Consider the following 19,327-nt stretch of genomic DNA (forward strand, 5'->3'; position numbering starts at 1 on the left):
GCACAATACCACAATTTCATGAATACCTATAGTCCATATGGACTAAATATGCTTTGTATGATGGTTTTATCATTAAAAAATTATATCATTAGGTCAATATCCATTTTAATTATCCCAGTTGGTTTACTATATTTATCCCATGCCATTTAGTACACCTTTTAAGAAATGTTCAATGAAAATTCCAGAATGCATTCCTGATTTGTTGCCTTGGAAATAGCAGGTTCAAAGTAGTTCAAAAGTTCAAAGTAAATTTATTATCAGGGTACACATATGTCACCACAACCCTGAGATTCAGTTTTTTTGCGGGCATTATTCTCAGAAAATCTAGAGAATAGGAACGATAACAGGATCAATGAAAGGTCAACCAGAAGACAACAAACTGTGCATTTGCAAATACAAATAAATAGCAATAAATAACAAGAACATGAAATAACAAAATAAAGAGTCCTTAGTGTGAGATCATTGGTTCTGGGAACATCTCAATAGATGGGCTAGTGAGTGTAGTTATCCCTTTTTCTTCAAGAGTCTGATGGTTGTGGGGTAGTAACTGTTCCTGAACCTGGTGGTGTGAGTCCTGAGGCTTCTATCCTTCTATCCTTCTACCTTCTATCCTTCTATCCTTCTACCTTCTATCTGATGGCAGCAGCAAGACAAGAGCATTGCTGGATTCCTGATGATGGATGCTGCTTTCCTCCAACAGTGTTTCACGTAGATGTGCTCAATGGTTGGGAGGGCTTTATCTGTGATATACTGGGCCAAATCCATTACACATTTTTTAGGATTTTCCATTCAAAGGCATTAGTGTTTCAATACTAAGCTGTGATGCAGCCATTCAATACACTCTCCACTACACATTTGTCCTAGGTTATCAAAATTTTTGATGACGTGCCAAATCTCCACAATCTCCTAAGGAAGTAGAGGCGTTGCCATGCATTCTTCGCAACTACATCTACATGCTGGGTCTAGGACAGGCCCTCTTAAATAGAAACACCTGGGAATTTAAAGTTGCTAACCCTCCCGGCCTCTGATCCTTCAATGAGCATTGGCTCAATGACCTTTGGTGTCCATCTCCTTAAGTCTACAATCTTGCTGACACTGAGTGAGAGGTCGCTGTTATGACGCCACTCAGCCACATTGTCAGTCTCTCTCCTGTAAACTGATTCATCAGCACCTTTGATACATTCACCAGAGGTGTCCTCAGAAAACTTGACTGTGGTTTTGGAGCTGTGCTTAGCCATAGTTGTAAAGTGAGTCAAGCAGACGACTAAGCACGCAGCTTGTTGCACATGTGCTAATAGAGATTGTGGAGGAAATGCTTTTGCAAATCTGGTCTCACTGGGATCTACAAGTGAGGAAATCCAGAATCCATTTGGAATAAGGAGGTATTTAGGCCAAGGTCTCGGAGCTTATTGATTACCGGGTATTTCCTTATGTTAATTGTGATAATTGTTGAACACATTCTAATTTTCTAAATCGGCCTATACTTTACTGATTTGGGGTTATTAATTCTAAAAAAACAATTTTGAATTTAAGAACAACTCTTTATAACTTACAGTAATATTGTGCACATATCAAATCCAGAAAATTTCATTAACCTTAACTCACCCTACTTCATTCCATAAAGTTCACTTAGCTTTTACAGAATAAGACATTCCATACAAAATGTCCACTGCTGCCATACAATGAGGTGTTCTAATTTTCTAATGGAAAATACCCAAGCCCCTCTGATATTGATATTTCTTACAGCAAGTGACCCTGAAGTCTGTTTGCGTGAAGTTGCCATATGTGGTCGAAATAATAGCTTAAACAAACAGTAAAATTGAAAGACAAGAATATTTTAAAATCTGATCATTATATGCAACGGGAATTTTAGCAATATTTTAAATGCTTGAATGCCACTCATGGTCGTTGCTGGAGCAGCTCTATGATAAATTTTACAAACAAACTTTGGACTAAGTTGAAAAAAAGACACTTCTGGGGAGGAGTACATGACATCATCATTGTGTGTGAGAACCAGGGACATGCCTCCCCCAGGCATGAAAGGGATGCTCAGCAAGGTAAGGTTAGATGGGGTTTTGCTGAACTCCATCAGGAATTTGGGCAGGGTTCGTGAGGGTTTGATAAGCAGCACACATTATGATTGTAACAAAAAGGTAGGTGACAGCCTCTTGTCAAGTCAGGCAATCTTTATTAGTATGAATGTTGGCCAAGATATTGGCCATCTTTTCTTCAACTAGCATCTTGGGATCTTTTATATTCAAGAATGGAGAACAGGCGAACAGAACCCCAATTTGTATAATTACAAATATAATTAAAGGTAAGCGTAAAGTGATTTGATTGGTGACATGGGTCTCAAAGTCAAGAGCCAGGTTAGTTAAGATTACCACTGTCATCTCAAAAACAGTTTTTTTTTTAATAAATGGAAGTTTCTTCCAAGATCTGTTAAACTTCGGAGTCAGAATTAGAATCAGGTTTATTATCACTGGCATATGTCGTGAAATTTGTTAACTTAGCAGCAGCAGTTGGATGCAATATATGATAGTATAAAAATAAATTAAAAAATAAAATTACAGTAAATATACACACGTACATTAAATAGATTAAAATAGTGCAAACAGAAATAATATATAAAGAAGTGAGATAGTGTTCATAGATTCAGTGAACATTTAGGAATCGGATGGCAGAGGGAAAGAAGCTGTTCCTGAATCACTGAGTGTGTGTCTTCAGGCTTCTGTACCTCCTTCCTGATGTTAACAATGAGAAGAAGGCGTGTCCTTGGTGATGGGGTCCTTAATAATGGATGTCACCTTTCTGATGCACTGTTCCTCGAAGATGTCTTAGGTACGATGGAGACTAGTTACCAAGATGGAGCTGACTAGTTTTACAACTTTCTGTAGCTTCCTTTGGTCCTGTGCAGTTGTCCCCCAATACCAGAGAGTGATGCAGTCTGTCAGAATGCTCTCCACAATACATTGATAGAAGTCTTTGAGTGTTTTAGTTGACAAGCCAAATCTCTTCAAACTCCTAATGAAATATAGCCACTGAAATATAGCCTTCTTTATAGCTGCATCAATATGTTGGGACCAGGTTACATACTCGGAGATCTTGACACTGAGGATCACCATAGAGTAACCATTGGTTGGAATGGTTTTGCGAGCATAAACTAGACTGCTGGGATACTTTTCCCAGATTAGATAAAGGACATCATTTCTGTATTTTAGAACAGTCTTTTGATACATGAATGTTTTATAGTAAATATAATAATTCCATTATTTTCAGTCTTTGCATGGTTTAGTAAACTTAGTCAGAACATGTCACATACAGCAGGCCAGCAGCATCTATGAAAAGAGTATAGTTGACATTTCAGGCTGAAATCCTTCAAAAGGACTGGAGAAAAAAAAGATGAGTTCGGAGGTGGGGAGAGGGGTGGAAGAAACACATGGTGATAAGTGAAACTGGGAGGGGGAGGGGTGAAATAAAGTGCTGGGAAATTGATTGGTGAAAGAGATACAGGGCTAGAGAAAAGGGAATCTGATAGGAGAGGACTGAAGGCCATAGAAAAGAGAAAAAGGGGGACAAACACCAGAAGAAGGCAATGGACAGGCAAGCAGATAAGGTGAGAGAGGGAAAAGGGGATGGGGAAAAGAGAAGGGGAGCATTACTAGAATTCAAGAAATCAAAGTTCATCCCATCAGGTTGGAGACTACCCAGACAGAATATAAAGTGTTGCTCCTTCAACCTGAGTGTGGCCTCATCATGATGGTGCAGGAGGCCATGGATGGACACGTCGGAATGGGAACGGGAAGTGGAATTAAAACATCACCTCCCCTTTTCTCCCATAACCTTTTGAACTCTCCTATCAGATTCCCCCTTTTCCAGCACTGTATCTTTTTCACCAATCAACTTCCCAGCTCTTTACCTCACCCCTCCCCCTCCCAGTTTCATCTATCACCTTGTGTTTCTCCCTCCCTTCCCCCCACTTCTAACTCTGACTCTTCGTCTTTTTTATCCCCCCCCCCCCCCCCCCCCGAGTCCTGATGAAGGGTCTCAGCCCGAAACGTCGTCTGTACTCTTTTCCATAGATGCTGCCTGGCCTGTTGAGCTCCTCCAACATTTTGCGTCTGTTGCTTGGATTTCCAGCATCTTCAGATTCTCTCTTCGTTTGTGATTGTATATTTTATGAATATGTAGTCGCTCATTTTGGGTAAAAGAAAGGTTAAATTGTTAACTTATGCAAGGCTTGGCTAAAACTCCTGGACTACAAATGGGAGCTGTAGTTAATCTTGTGCAATGTGTAACCTCACACTCTTCTGTTGTGACATGGCATCATTGAATGCTTGTGCATGCTGAGCTAATTTTGTCCTGTCACAAACAAACAGCTGAACCACACTACAACAATTAAACAGCAGTAAGACTGGGAAACACAGAGATTCAGACAGTAAAGTCAGCAATAAAATAAAGAAAATCCAAAAAAGTGTGGAAAGACATGAAAGGATAATTAATAGTTAAATAAATTAAATGATGGAGGATGTGACAGGCTGAATACTGTTTTGTGATTATATGATGTGGAAACTACCAGTGACCAATGTGATCCAATGAAGCCTGATCTGCAGTCTGCTGTGGAGGGAATGAAGAGTCAGAGCTGATGATCCGATGTCTGAGATTCAGAAAACATGACGCTTTAAGCAGGAAATGGTTGCTCTGATGCATCGTTCAAAAAACTCACCATATCTCTGACAGTCAGTACCGTAGACAGGGGCTGGAGAGTGTGACTACGAGTGAGGCGGGTACGTAATTCCAGAAGGGGTAAAAGAGTGGGATTGCTCTGGATGCAGAGGTGATCCCTGTGATGGAGCTTTCCAGTTATGAGGATAGACCGGTTAGAACGTACATAGAAGAGTACAGCCCAGCAGGCCCTTCAGTTCACAATGTTGTGCAAACATTTTAACCTAATCTAAGATCAATCTAATGCTTCCCTCCTGCATAGCCCTAAATTTTTCTTTCATCCGTGCGCTTACCTAAGAGTCCCTAATGCATCTGCCTCTTCCATCACCCCTTGGCAGCACCTTCTATGCACCCACCATTCTCTGTATAAAAAAAATCTACCTCTGATATCCCACCTATACTTTCCTCCAATCACCTAGCTATTTCCGCCCTGGGTAAAGAGCATTGGCTGTCGACCCTGTCAATGTCTCTTTTCATCTTGTACATCTCTAATAACTCACATCTCATTCCTGCATGAGAACAGCCTATGATCTTTAAGTGAATAAAGCTGGGAGGGAGAGCTGATAGAGAGATCTATGAGGGATATTGACAGGCCAGTTGCAAACCTTTCACCATAACAGAGTAGTCTAAGGCAGAGGGCAAAGGTTAAGGCAAGGAGTCAGAGGCTTCGAGAGGAATCTTTTTTACCCAGAGGACAGTTTTTTTTAACCCAGAGTTTGGAATGCGCTGCCTGAGAGATTGTTGGAGGCAGAGACTCTCATGGCATTTCAAACTACTTAGACAAACAGTTGAACTGAAAGACACAGAAGGCTACAGAATAATTGTTAACCACATAACCATATACCAATTACAGCACAGAAACAGACCATCTCGGCCCTTCTAGTCCGTGCCGACACTTACACTCACCTACTCCCACTGGCCCGCATTCAGCCTATAACCCTCCATTCCTTTCCTATCTGTATACCTATACCTTAATTTTACTTTAAATGACAATACCGAACCTGCCTCAACCACTTCTACTGGAAGCTCATTCCAGACAGCTACCACTCTCTGAGTAAAGAAATTCCCCCTCATGTTACCCTTAAACTTTTGCCCCCTAATTCTCAAATCATGTCCAGTTGTTTGAATCTCCCCTACTCTCAATGGAAAAAACCTATCCACGTCAACTCGATCTATCCCCCTCTTTATTTTAAATACCTCTATCATGTCCCCCCTCAACCTTCTACGCTCCAAAGAATAAAGACCTAACTTGTTCAACCTTTCCCTGTAACTTAGGTGCTGAAACCCAGGTAACATTCTAGTAAAATCTTCTCTGTACTCTCTCTATTTTGTTGATAACTTTCCTATAACTCAGTGACCAGAATTATTAAATAAAGTTCATACAGATGGCTACCTGATGGTTGGCATGGACAGGATTCGGCAAATGCTCTATTTTGTTATGATTCTATGACTCTATGGCCCTAAAAATGAAAAACAAGCTGCAAACAACCATTGTCATGTGCAAATATGTACCTGGCAAACTAATGAGACCAAACCCTGACAAGCTCTGAGACCTATTGGCCTGCATCCTGGTTGCAGAGATAAAGTATACATCCAATGTGATTTTTTGAAGCTCATTAAATTCTGAGAGGTTCAATGCAATCAGAGTCAAGATGGTTTTAGGAAAGTGAATATTCAGATAATGGTAGTAGAATCATTTCAAGCATGTATAAGGGGTTGTCAAATCTTAAAACACATTCGACTTCATACATTAAAACAAAATGGGAGAAGGGATAATTATATCTGAGGAAGAATGGACAACAATATGGAGATATCAATGAAAGTGTACCAGTTCACAGAAATGGAGGGAGTTTGGATGGAAAAACTTGATAAGATATTTTATTACACCCTCTCAGAAATTCCATTATGATAGTAACCTCCCTGTTTGCTGGGGAAATTGTGGAAATCAAAATGCAAATCATTATCATATTTTTTGGGACTGCCCTGTTATCACAAACTATTGGAGGGGGATACACAATTCCCTACAAGACATCTTTAAATGTGAAATACCCTTAGAGAGTAAGACCATATATTTTGGATATGTACCTCAAGAATGGTTGAAAAGAGATAAATATTTAATGAATATACTGTTGGTGGCTGGTAAAAAGACTCTTACTAGGAAATGATTATCACAGGGGAGCCCAACTTTAAATACATGGATGGAAATTACAATGGACATTTACAAAATGGAGAAGACAACCGCATCTTTTAACCATAAGCTGGAACAATTTGATTCATACTGTGAAAAATGGTTTAACTACATAATGCCTCATAGGCCTGATTTTATTCTCACAAATCAATGAATCTGTTGTAAAAAAAAATCACTCCCTACTTGTCCATTGTTCTTTCCTTTTGCTTGTTTTTTCTTTCCACTTTTCTATAAGTGTATACCTTAGATAAATGCTTTGTTGAGATTTGTGATAAATATGATTATATGATGTATATGTACAATGTCTGAAATACATCTTATGGAAATGTTTGTTTGATGGTGAACTTCAATTAAAAAAATAAACTACAAAAAAAGGGAAGTGAAATAACACTGAAGAAAATCATTACATCTTTTTGTTACTGTAATATAATAGAAATCAGAGAATTGGATTTTCAGCTCATTTTCAAGGCAGCAAGTTATAAGTAGTGTAGTGCCACATGGATCAACCCAGGGGCTTTGTTAATTACAACCTAAATTAGAGAGGGAGATGAAAGAATTAGGGTACTACCACCAAGTCTATTAACATATAGAGGTAGCTGGCAAACAACATATAAGGAGATGCGAAGAGTCTACAGGAATATATATAGATTCAGTTATTGAGGAAAAAATTGGCAGATGGAATATAAAATTCATGACAAAATTCTGTGATACTGAAGGACCTGAGTATCTTCATAAATGAAAAGCTAAACATAGCAAAACATCAAAAAAGGGATTTTTCTTCAACCATAGTAGAGCCAGGGGATTGCGGAAATGTGTTGAAAAGTGATATTGAGACGACCTATCACCCTTTATCTTCCTAAGTGGCAGAGCAGACATAAGGAATTGTATGGCTAAATTCTGTTCCTATTTTGAAGGTACTTATATTCTTATGTTTTCACAAAAAAGGTATAAAATTGCTGGGTTTTAACTTATGAATACAGAAAGATTAGTTTAGAATAGATACCATGGATCAGCTGAAAAGGTCCAGAAAATACACAAAGTCTTACCGGCCAATGTTGAGATGATAATATGTAACCTTTGGTGTTGTTAACTGCTGTTTGCATGAGAACGTATGTTTGATACTGCATCAAGAAACTTGTTTTATTTTATGCAAAATGCAGACAGAAATATGGAGATTGTCATGGATCAGCCGTCTCGTCAACCTCTGACCAAAATTTTATAATATGCACTATCTAAATAATGCTTAATTTTCCATTCATGGATACTAGATGATGCTGCTGGTTTGGGATACACAAGTTGCAGTCTGTTAGCAGGAAGCTCTGCATTTAGATTTAATTTAAGATCAGCCATGAAGATGTGAATTCCCATTCAACTGAAATATTATTTGACATAACCAGTTCCAAGGAGGGAGAAAGTGTTCCAAATACAGTAGGTATGAAAATACTGAGATACTCCAGCAGAGGGAGGAAATGTGCAGTTCAAATTCAGGACCCAAGCTGGAACTTGAAAAATAAAACTGAATCACAAGAATTCACACCCAGCGAAGACAGAAATTTTCTCCATCATCTACAGCTCTGTAGTTACACTACACTTACTGTGCATGCTGGCATTTTCCAAGTTTTCTGCCTGAGGCAAATTCTCAAATGGTTTCCAGAGCTACATCAGTTAGATTTTTTCTCTCTCTCAATTCCTTCCATTGATCTGTAAATTGATCTTAATTATGTATTCCTTCACTAAGAGGACCACCTTTTATACACATAATTTTACATTCCTTGATTAAATCTGCCTTTATTCAAAAGTGCAACTTCAGCCCAGCTCTTAACTAACTAAAAGGAACATGATGGTTTCAAAACACAAGGAGGAAGCTGCAGTGAAACAGAATAGTTGGGGATATTGACTTGTCCATGAAAATGCCCATCCTGTTACTCCTGTAGTTGTGCAATTCAGATAAGCAAATTGCAAGTAAAACAAAAATCAACATGCAACATTGTCTTTGCAGACATCATAAGGCATACTTTAAAACCTAGTTTGCACAGAATAGATGTTTAGCACAAACATATCAATGCTCCTCTCCTCCAGGTTCAGCTGCCGTTGAGCCCTTGCTCCAGCTTCTAGAACCTCGCAGCTCCATAATTCTTACTTTGAAGGGAGTGTGAGCATTGGTCTACTGCATCGATCTGTCCATCTGTTCTATCTTCAGCAGGGCAGCAGTAAAGCAAAACTGGAGGCAGAGGGAAGGGATCACATGGAGGGAAAGAGTAACTGAGAAGTATGTGGTAATAAGTCAGGAGAGTCATGGAAAGCAGTTATTATGGAATGGTGGTTTGGTGGGCACATTGTCTGATATCTTCCCATGTACTTGGCCATTCTGTGACCTGACTGGAGCATTACATAATATTCTTGACTTTCTGGTTTCTCTCTCTTGTACTGGCAGCTGGAGCTTGAGTATCCACTGAGTTGAATAAGGGGCCAAGTGTGGGATGTTATGAACCCCAGTTTCAATACCTGGGACGGTACGTGATGTACGGGGAATCTGTGTGTTATGTACTCCAGTATCAATTCTTGGGACAGTAATGGAAATGTGTGACTTCGTTTCTTGTAGTGTCACACGATGACCTACCCCAACAGTATATAAAAAAAACCGCGCCGGTTGCTCCAGAGACACACAGAGACAGAGAGTCGTTAGTGAGAGTGAAGAGTGCAAGCTTCGATCGAACCCAGCGGTCGATAACACTGTGCATTTCGTAATCCGAACGTGGATTACTGGCACGCACTTTGGTGACCCCTGCAAAGTCTCGGGTTCGTGGTGACCAGTCCTAGAAAAGAGACTTCTGTCAGTTACGGGGTGAAATTCTCACTTTTTGTGGACTCTTCGAAACAGACGGCATCGTGAACTCGCTTCCACTGGAGAGGTACGGCGGCTCCTTCGTGAGATGAGGACAGTGTGTTCGCCGAATCGCCTTCCGAATGGTACGGTGGCCGTTTTGGCGTATCTCTGCGAAACTCGCTTCTTCGCTGTATTTTGAATCTCCGTCTTCAAGATCATCACTTCGCTACACTTCGAAACTAAAAGTCAATTCCCGTCGTGAACCCTTGAAACTTTCTGAACTGACATTCTGGGACTGTGCTCCAGTAAGACTCTAAAGAATTGTTTCTAAGTTTGACCGTTTGGGAGCTATAGACGCGTAGCGCTGTTAACTTCGTTTTAAGTTAAGTCGCTTGTTTAATTTTCCATGCTTCTGCTTGAGTGTTAATAAATTCTGTTGTTTTCCGATAATATCCTGACTCCGTTCCACATCTATTATTGCTGGTTTCACGTAACAGTGACATTTTGGCACTGAAGTGATCATAGAGCTGAATAGATTGCTCAAGTGGGGAGGGGTTATAATTAAAGAGGTACAATTGTCTGTGAAGGGATTTGTGTAATGAAAATAAAAAAAAAATATTATGACAGAATGTGTGACACAGACAATTACCTTTTTTTCTCTCAATTCCCTTATATTATTGCTATCAATACAGTTTGTCCCTGGGAAACAAACAGTTTTTGTTTTAAGGACATCCATAAGCTGATTTTGTCCATAGGCTGGAAAATACACAAGGATCTTTTGATATAGTGACAAAGAGCTGATTGTGGACTTCAGAAAGGGTAAGGCAAGGGATCACAAACCAATTCTCATAGAGGGACCAAAAGTGGAGAGAGGGAGCAATTTCACAAACCAATTCTCATAGAGGGACCAAAAGTGGAGAGAGGGAGCAATTTCAAGTTCCTGGATGTCAACATCTTGCAAGATCTAATCTGTGCCCAACATATTGATACAGCTATAAATAAGGCAAGACAGCAGATATATTTTATTTGGAGTTTGAGGTTATTTTGTTTGTCACCTAAAACACTTGAAAACATCTACGGATGTACCGTGGAGAGCTGCATCACCGCCTGATATGATGGGGTTGGGGCGGAGGGGGTATCTACTGCACAGGATAGAAAGAAGCTGCAGAAATGTGTAAAATTAGTCAGCTCCATCATGGGCAACAGCTGCCATAGTATCCAAGACATCTTCAAGGAGCAGTGCATCAGAAAGGTAACATCTCATTATTATGGACTTTCGTCACACAGGGCAGGCCCTCTTCGCATGGTTACTGTCAGGAAGGAGGTACAGAAGCCAGAAGACAAACAATCAGTGATTCAGGAACAGCTTTTTCCTCTCTGCCATCCAATTTCTAAATGGACAGTGAGCTCATGAACACTATCTCACTTTTTTCCATTATTTCTGTTTTTGCACTACTATCTAACATAAAAATATTTTATATATAAATATAAACACTTACTGTCATTCATTTATTGATTTTTCTAAATCTGTCATGTATTGCATTGTACTGCTGCCACTAAGTTAACAAATTTCACAACATGTGCCGATGATATTAAACCTGATTCTGATACCTCCTCAGTATTGTAATCAAGACATATGACTGATCAAAATAATTAGTAAAAGTGGAGAGGGAGGAAACTAAATTTGCTGTTTATAGGAAGAACATATTAGATGTTCAAGTTTAATAACATTATGGGAGCTCATTCTTCTTATGTAGGTGATGTCCATGAGCCAGATATTCTTAACCCTCAGACAGCCTGTAAACTTTAACTCATCATTCTATTTTACGGATTCCTTTACTGAGGGGAATGTATCCCTTTACAGTCCTCTTACTACTTTTCATGCCTGAATTAAATTTCTGCTTGTTTGAAAGAAAACGATTCACAACAAAAATTGGAACACAATGATTACATAGCATGCAGCACTAATATATTAAATCAATTTTTAGCTGTTATTGCAGCCTTCATGAATATTGAGAAACATGACATAAAACAAAATCAAATAAAACAAGAAATTGATGTTAACATTTTTACTGAATATTGGTGATCAGCTCACTATGGTTGTGTTTTATGAACTAGATTTTATTGTGACATCAGCTCATCTTTGAATTGTAATTGGAAGACAACAGCCAGTCCAACTATAAACATTTGCATTAATCCTCTCATATTATAAAGTGCCCCATGCCATTGCAAACAAACAGCTACATGTCACAGTGTACATGTAGAGGTCACAGCATGCATTCATACTAGGAATAAGTCAGCAATGATTTTTTCAATGTAAAGGGAATGTTCACTCAGACACAGCATTGATCAAAGCAATAGTTTCACATAAAGAATGTTTGTTGTTTTGCTTCATGTTTTAGAAGGAACTAAACATGCAAGTTATTGTTCAGTCTTTCTCCAACTTGTCTCAGAAGAGCAGAACTAAACATCTCATGCATTGATATTTACAAACACAAGAGGGTCTGCAGGTGCTAGAAATCCAGAGTAAATGCTGGAGGAATTCAGCAGTTCAGGTAGCATCTACGGAGAGGAATAAGACAGTCAATGTTTCGGGTCAAGACTGTTCTGAAGGTCCAAAATGTCGACTGTTTATTCCTGTCCAGAGATGCTGCCTGAATTGCTGAGTTCTCCCTGCATTTTGATGATTACAATGTGTTTGCAAATGATGCCAAGGAAAAGGCACCCATAATTGGGTGAACTGAGATTGGAAGTCAAAAAGTCATAAAATCACAGAGAAGTACAGCACAGAAACAGGCCTTTCGGCCCATCTGGTCCGCGTCAAAGCCATTTAAGATGCCTAATACCATTGACTTGTTCCGGGACCATAGTCCTCCATACCCCTTCCCTCCATATATCTATCGAAACTTCTCTTAAATGTGGAGATCAAGCTCACTTGCACCATTTGTGCTAGCAGCTCATTCTACGTTTTCACAACTCTTTAAGTATAGAAGTTTCCCCTCATGTTCCCCTTAAACATGTCCCCTTTCACCATTAACCTATGGCCTCTGGTTGTAGTCCCACGCAATCTCAATGGAAAAAGCCAGCTTGCATTCGCCCTATCTATACCCCTCATAATTTTGTAAACCTCTATCAAGTCTCCTCTCAATCTTTTACGTTCTAAGGAACACAGTCCTAACCTATGCAATCTTTGCTTGTAACTCGGGGTTCTCCAGACCCAGCAAAATCCTTGTAAATTTTCTCTATACTCTTTCAATCTTGTTCACGTCTTTCCTGTAGGTAAGAGACCAAAACTGCACAGAATACTCCAAATTAGATTTCACCAACGTCTTATACAACTTCAACATAACATCCCATTTCCTGTGCTCAATACCTTGATTTATGAAGGCCATAGTGCTCAAGCTTTCTTTATGATCCTACGTATTTACCTGTGATGGCACTTTCAATGAGTTAAGGATCTGTATTCCCAGATCCCTGTGCTCTACCACTCCTCAGTTCCCTACCATTCACGGTGTAAAATGTACTCTGGTTGGTCCCACCAAAGCACAAAATCTTGCACTTGGCTGCATTAAATTCCATCTGCCATTTTTTCAGCCTATTTTTCAAACTGATGCAGATCCTTCTGCAAGTCACAATAATCTTCCTCACTGTCCACTACACCCCCAATCTTGGTGTCATCTGCAAATTTGCTGATCCAGATATAACCTTATGCAGATTGTTGATATAGATGACAAACAACAATGGACCCAGCACCGATCCCTGTCACACCACTATTCACAGGCCTCCGGTTAGAGAGGAAACCCTCTATACTACTTTCTGGCTTCTTCCAATAAAGACAATGTCTAAACCAGTTTACTACCTCAACTTGAATGTCGAGCAACTGAACCTTTTCAACCAGCCTCCCATGTAAGATCTTGTCAAAGGCCTTGCTAAGGTCCATGTAGACAACATCCACTGCCTTGCTTTCATCAACTTTGCTCTATAAGATTTGTTTCACATGACCTATCATGCATGAAGCCATGCTGACTATCCTTAATCAGTCCATATTTATCCAAATACTTATATATCGGAGCTTTAGCATACTTTCCAAGAAATTTCCCACAACTGATGTCAGTCTCATTGGCCTATAATTTCCTAGTTTCTATTTAGAGCCTTCTTTAAACAGCAGAACAACATCCTCTTATACCTCTCCTGGTCGATTTAAAAATCTAAGCCAGGGCCCCAATAGTTTCTGCACTTGACTCCTGTAAGGTCAGAGAGAACACTTTGTCAGGCCCTGGTGATTTATCCACCCAGGTTTGCCTCATGATAGCAAACAGGTCCTCCTCTGTAATCTGTACAAGGACCATGAAGTTGATGCCACTTTGACTCACTTCTATAGACTCTGTGTCCATCCCCTGAGTAAATAAAGATGCAATTTAATGTCTCGCCCATCTGTTTTGGTGCCACACATGGATTGCCATTCTGATCTTCCAGAAGACCGATTTTTGTTACGATTCACCCCCAACCACGCCAGCTTCTCTGATTTAGACGCTCAAACTCCCGGAGCCACCACTCCTTTTAGGGTTCAGCACAGTCTTGCTAATTGGTAATCATGTTTTGAGTGCCAAGAATTGAGTATTTAAGGAACATCTGAATTATGGTTTGATGTTCAATTGCAAGCCTACTTGTGATGTTGGCTAGTGTTTCTTTTGAGCTCAGATTCAGCGGAATACCATGTCTCAAACCTTGCTTCGGATATCCCAGCATTTGGGTCCGATTCATCTTTATCAAGGACTCTCATCACAATATGATTGCGTCAACATGGAACCAACGGGGTATCAGAGCCTTTTGTCAGCTGTGGCCAGCCACAGTGAGAAAAGTACCAGACAGAGCCTGGAGATACATGACCTCCATGACACCGTGTGCCAACCATTGCAGGAAGGAAGCCAAAGTCATTTGGGTGAAGCTATTGGTTACTCTGCAGAGACAGTCCATCTTCCAACCTTGGAGAGATTTGTTGGTGACCTGGGTTCTTACCGCTAGTTCCTTGTCCAATGTTCGTTAGTATTTGAACTCCAGCCACCCCAGTTCCCTTCAGAGTGTGGAACAGTGACCTTCAATATCTTTCTTCTGACTGGAAGAGCTCTGACCTGAGCCTCCCCACATTGGGAACGTAGGTCAGAGATTTGTTTGGATTTGGAGGGATACTGTGCCGCCATGAGGAAGGTGTTTCATCACCCTGCCAGAGCCAGCCGAGCCTTGGACTGCCTGAGGAAGATTCAGCAGCGGGGACGATCAGTGGCCGACGATGCAATCGAATTTTGGACCTTGGCCCAGGAGAGTGGTTGGAATGGGGAGGCCTTGGCCTTGCTATACCACCATGGACTCAAAGATGAACTGAAGGATGCCATGCCATAGGAGAGCCAACAGGGAACAGTCCATCTGTCTCAATAATCATCCGGCAGAGCAAGAGTGGAACTATGTCAGGAGGTCGATGACAGCTGGTCTGAGCCCAGTCCCTACACATTGCAGTTCCGCCTCCCAACTTCAGACTATGGCCAGCCTGTTGCCTGCTCAAGATCCTGTCGAACCCATGCAGGTCAGTGGCACTGGACTATCTGTCGACGAGAGGTTCCGGTGTGGGAGTCCAGGTCGCTGCTTTTACTGCAGGGAAGCAGATCACCTGCAGGCTGAATGTCTGGAGTGCTGCCACCTAGAGAACTGCTAGTCCAGTGTCGGGAGGACTGTGATGGGCAGCCAAAATGCCCAATCCCACAGATTGTGGTTTCGTGCTTAAGGTGGCGTTCACCTAGGGTAAGAACTTGAGGCAGGTGAAGGTTTTTTGTAGACTCTGAGCGGGTAATTTTCTAGATTACCGTAGAAAACAGTCTCTTCTGTACAGGTCCCATCTTCCCTGGAAGAGAGCCCAAACATACAAAATTCTGACACCCTCCCTCCTACACCAACTCCTTAGCTACATGTTAAACTGTATAATCTTCCTAGTTCTGACCTCACCAGCATGTGGCACAGGTAGCAATCCTGAGATCACAACCTTGGAGGTCTTGCGCTTTAACTTACCACCTAACTCCCTGAATCTCCCTTTGTAGAACCTCGTCTCTCACCTACCCATGTTATTGGTACCTACATGGAACATGACTTCTGGCAGTTCACCCTCCCACTTAAGAATGCTGAGGACTCAACCAGAGATATTCCAGACCCTGGCAACAAGGAGGCAACATACCATCCAGGAATCTCATTCTCACCCACAAAACCTCCTTTCTGTTCCCCTAACTAATGAATCCCCAATCACCACACCACCCTTCTTCATCCCCACCCCTTCTCTTCTCTTCTGTCACAGACCCAGAGACTCTACTGCTGTGATTTTCTTCAGCTAGGCCATTCCCCTCCTCAACAGTATCCACAGTGTTGTTGAGGGGGATGGCCACAAGGGTAATCTGTACTGGCTTCTTAACCCCGTTCCCCTTCCTGACTGTCATCCAATGTCCCGTGTGCTGCACCTTGGGTGCAACTACCTCTCTATATGTCCTATCTATCAGCCCTTCATCTTCCCGAATGATCCAGAATTCATCCAGTTCCAGCTCCAACTCCTTAACGCAGATTGTTAGAAGCTGCAGCTGGATGCTCATCTCACAGTTGTAGTCGTCAGTGACACTGGAGGGCTTCCTGCCTTTCCTCCAGCCTGCAAGAGGAGCATTTCACTATTCTGCCTGGCATCTCTGCTGTCCTAACTGAGAAAATGCAAAGTGGGGGATAGTGAACTTCTACCTACAGCTTTTTATTTTTGCTTTCTCTGACTGAAGCCTCTCCTTGCTGAGCCCCCAGAGTTAAAGCCTCAAAATCTCCACTCTAACTCTATCCACTCCGACAATGGCCACTCTACTTGCTCCTGCTTTCCTTTAATGTGTTCTTGCTAATGAATCCCAAATGCTGAATGGTCGCTGGTCAAAGCTCCAAAAAAACTGCCACGAGTTACTACCTTTTATACTCGGTCAGCATACCAGAGTGAAATTCTGTCTTCTCAAGCTTCTGATCTCCATTATCCAAGTATTGACTACATTATCCACATAGGTGGGACTTCAATTGGAAATTATCACAGTGAATGTAAAAAGTGTATAAAATGACACTTATGCACATATTATGAATAAAACATGCCTAGAAGTGCATTCAATTCTTTGAATGTCTTTAAACCAAGTGTCTCCATGATTTCCTTCCTTCATAGGGACACATATAGCCTTTCGATTGTGTTTCTTGGAGGGGTGTATGCACACATTATTCATATTATCATATAAAACTGTGCTCACCTTCATGATCTCAGCAGATGCTGTCCCAGTTTCCCATACACCCCTTGCATCAATGTCTTGTCCTGATCCAACCATGTAGAAAAAGACCCTACTTCCTCAGAAAGCTAAAGAAATTCATTATGCCCTGTTGACCATTACCATTGTGGGTGCATCATGGTATGACACTTGCTCTGCCTAAGAATGCAAGTCATTGTGGAGACTTATGGATGCAGCTCACCACATTACAAAAAGAATCCAACCCTCCATGGACTTTGTCTACACTTCTCACTACCTCAAAAAAGCAGCCAGCATAATCAAAGACCTCTCCCCCCTGGACTCTGGATGTTCTCTCCTCTCCCACCAGGCAGTAGACATGAAAGGATGAACAACAAGGCTCAAAGACAGCTTCTATCCCGCCATTATATTATTGATGGACCTCATATATAATAACAGGGCCTCTTGACCTCTTCATGGCCTTGCACCTTATAGTCTACTTATAGTTCACTGAGGTTCACAAGGATGATTCTGGGATTATCTTATGAGGAATGCTTGATGGCTCTAGGCCTGAAATTTAGAACTATGAGGAAGGGATCACATTGAAACCTTTTGAATGTTGAAAGGCCTAGACAGAGTAGATGTGGAAAAAGTGTTCCCCATGGGGGGGGGTGTAATTTAGGACAAGAGAGCACAGTCACAGAATAGAGGGGTGTCCATTTAAAACAGGGCTGCAGAGAAATTTCTTTAGCCAGAGGATGGTGAGTTTGTGGAATTTGCTACCACAGGCAGCTGTGGAAGCCAGGTCATTGGGCGTATTAAAGGCAGAGATTGATAGGTTCTTGAGTGGCCATGGCATCAAAGGTTAGGGGAAAAGACTAGGATGTGGGGTTGAAGAGGGGAAAAAGAAAGGATTAGCTGTGTTTGAATGGCGGAGCAGACTCAATGGGCCAAAATGGCCTAATTCTGCTCCTATGTCTTATGGTCATATACCACACTTTCTATAGTCTCCACTCTGTTATTACCTTTCCCTTGTACTCACTCGATGCACTGAGGTGGTGAAGTGATCTGTCTAGATGGCATGCAGAGCAAAAATTTTCACTATATCTTGGTAAATGTTACAATAATAAAATAATCCATAGTCATTCTCCGCTTTCCTGACTCTATCTCAACAGCAAACATTCTCCATGACTTCCCCTTCACTTCAAGCTGTCTCATTTCGCAGAGCTGAGATCACAGCAAATCCGCAAAGCTCTATTATTCAAATTCAAGAGGCAGATTTGTGAATCAGTCTCCACTGCCAGATTTATGGATCAAGATAAAAATAGCATCTGATCTTGCAGATAGCACTAACATTATAAACACAAGAGGTTCTGAAGATGGTGGACACCCTGAGCTACACACACAAAATGCTGAAAGAACTCAGCATGTCAGGCAGAATCTATGGAGGGGAATAAACAGTTAATAGTTAAGGCTAAGACCCTTCATCAGGACTGGCAAGGGAGGGCAGAGAAACCAGAATAAAAAGGTAGGGGGAGGACTCCTTTCCCCCAGTGTAATGTTTGTAAGTCAATTTTGTTAGCGGTTTCTTCTTACAGGCAAATGTCTGACACTTCTTTAAATTTGTTGCTGTCATCTCTTTAGAATACTGTATAATCCTTGACTCTCACCATTGAAAATGACTTCACAACACCATACATTCTTTTCCATTTCAATGTTTTTGATAAGACCATAAAACACAGAAGCAGATTTAGGCCATTCAGCCCATTGAGTTACTACAGCATTCCATCATGCCTTATTTATTACCCCTCTCAACCCCATTCTCCTGCCTTCTCCATGTAACCATTGACACCCTTACTAATCAAGAACCTACCAGCCACTGTTTTAAATATAGCCAATGACTTGGCCTCCACAGCCACCTGTGGCAATGGATTTCACAGATTCACCTCCCTCTGGCTTTGCCCCCTGGTCCTGGACTGCACTGCTACAGGAAGCATCCTCTCCACATCCACTCTATCTGGGCCTGATTGTACCATTCCATCCCAATCCTCATACAATTCAAAGTCTGAAATCCTTCAAACTGGTTCCCAGTTCCACCGGGATAGTTCCTTCTGATTCTAGCTGCAGAAAATTGTTGCTGGCATTTGATATTTGATAAATAGAACATTCCTTAAAAGTATATAAAAACTGAAATCAACGAAATGCAGATGCTGAAAATATGAAGTAAAAATAAAAAATGCTGAAAAACTAAGCAGGTAAGGCAGTATCTACAGAAAGAGAAACGGTCAACAATTTGGGTTTGCAGCCTTT

The sequence above is a fragment of the Hypanus sabinus genome, chromosome 7, assembly GCF_030144855.1.
Source record: "Hypanus sabinus isolate sHypSab1 chromosome 7, sHypSab1.hap1, whole genome shotgun sequence".
NCBI classification, from domain to species: domain Eukaryota; kingdom Metazoa; phylum Chordata; class Chondrichthyes; order Myliobatiformes; family Dasyatidae; genus Hypanus; species Hypanus sabinus.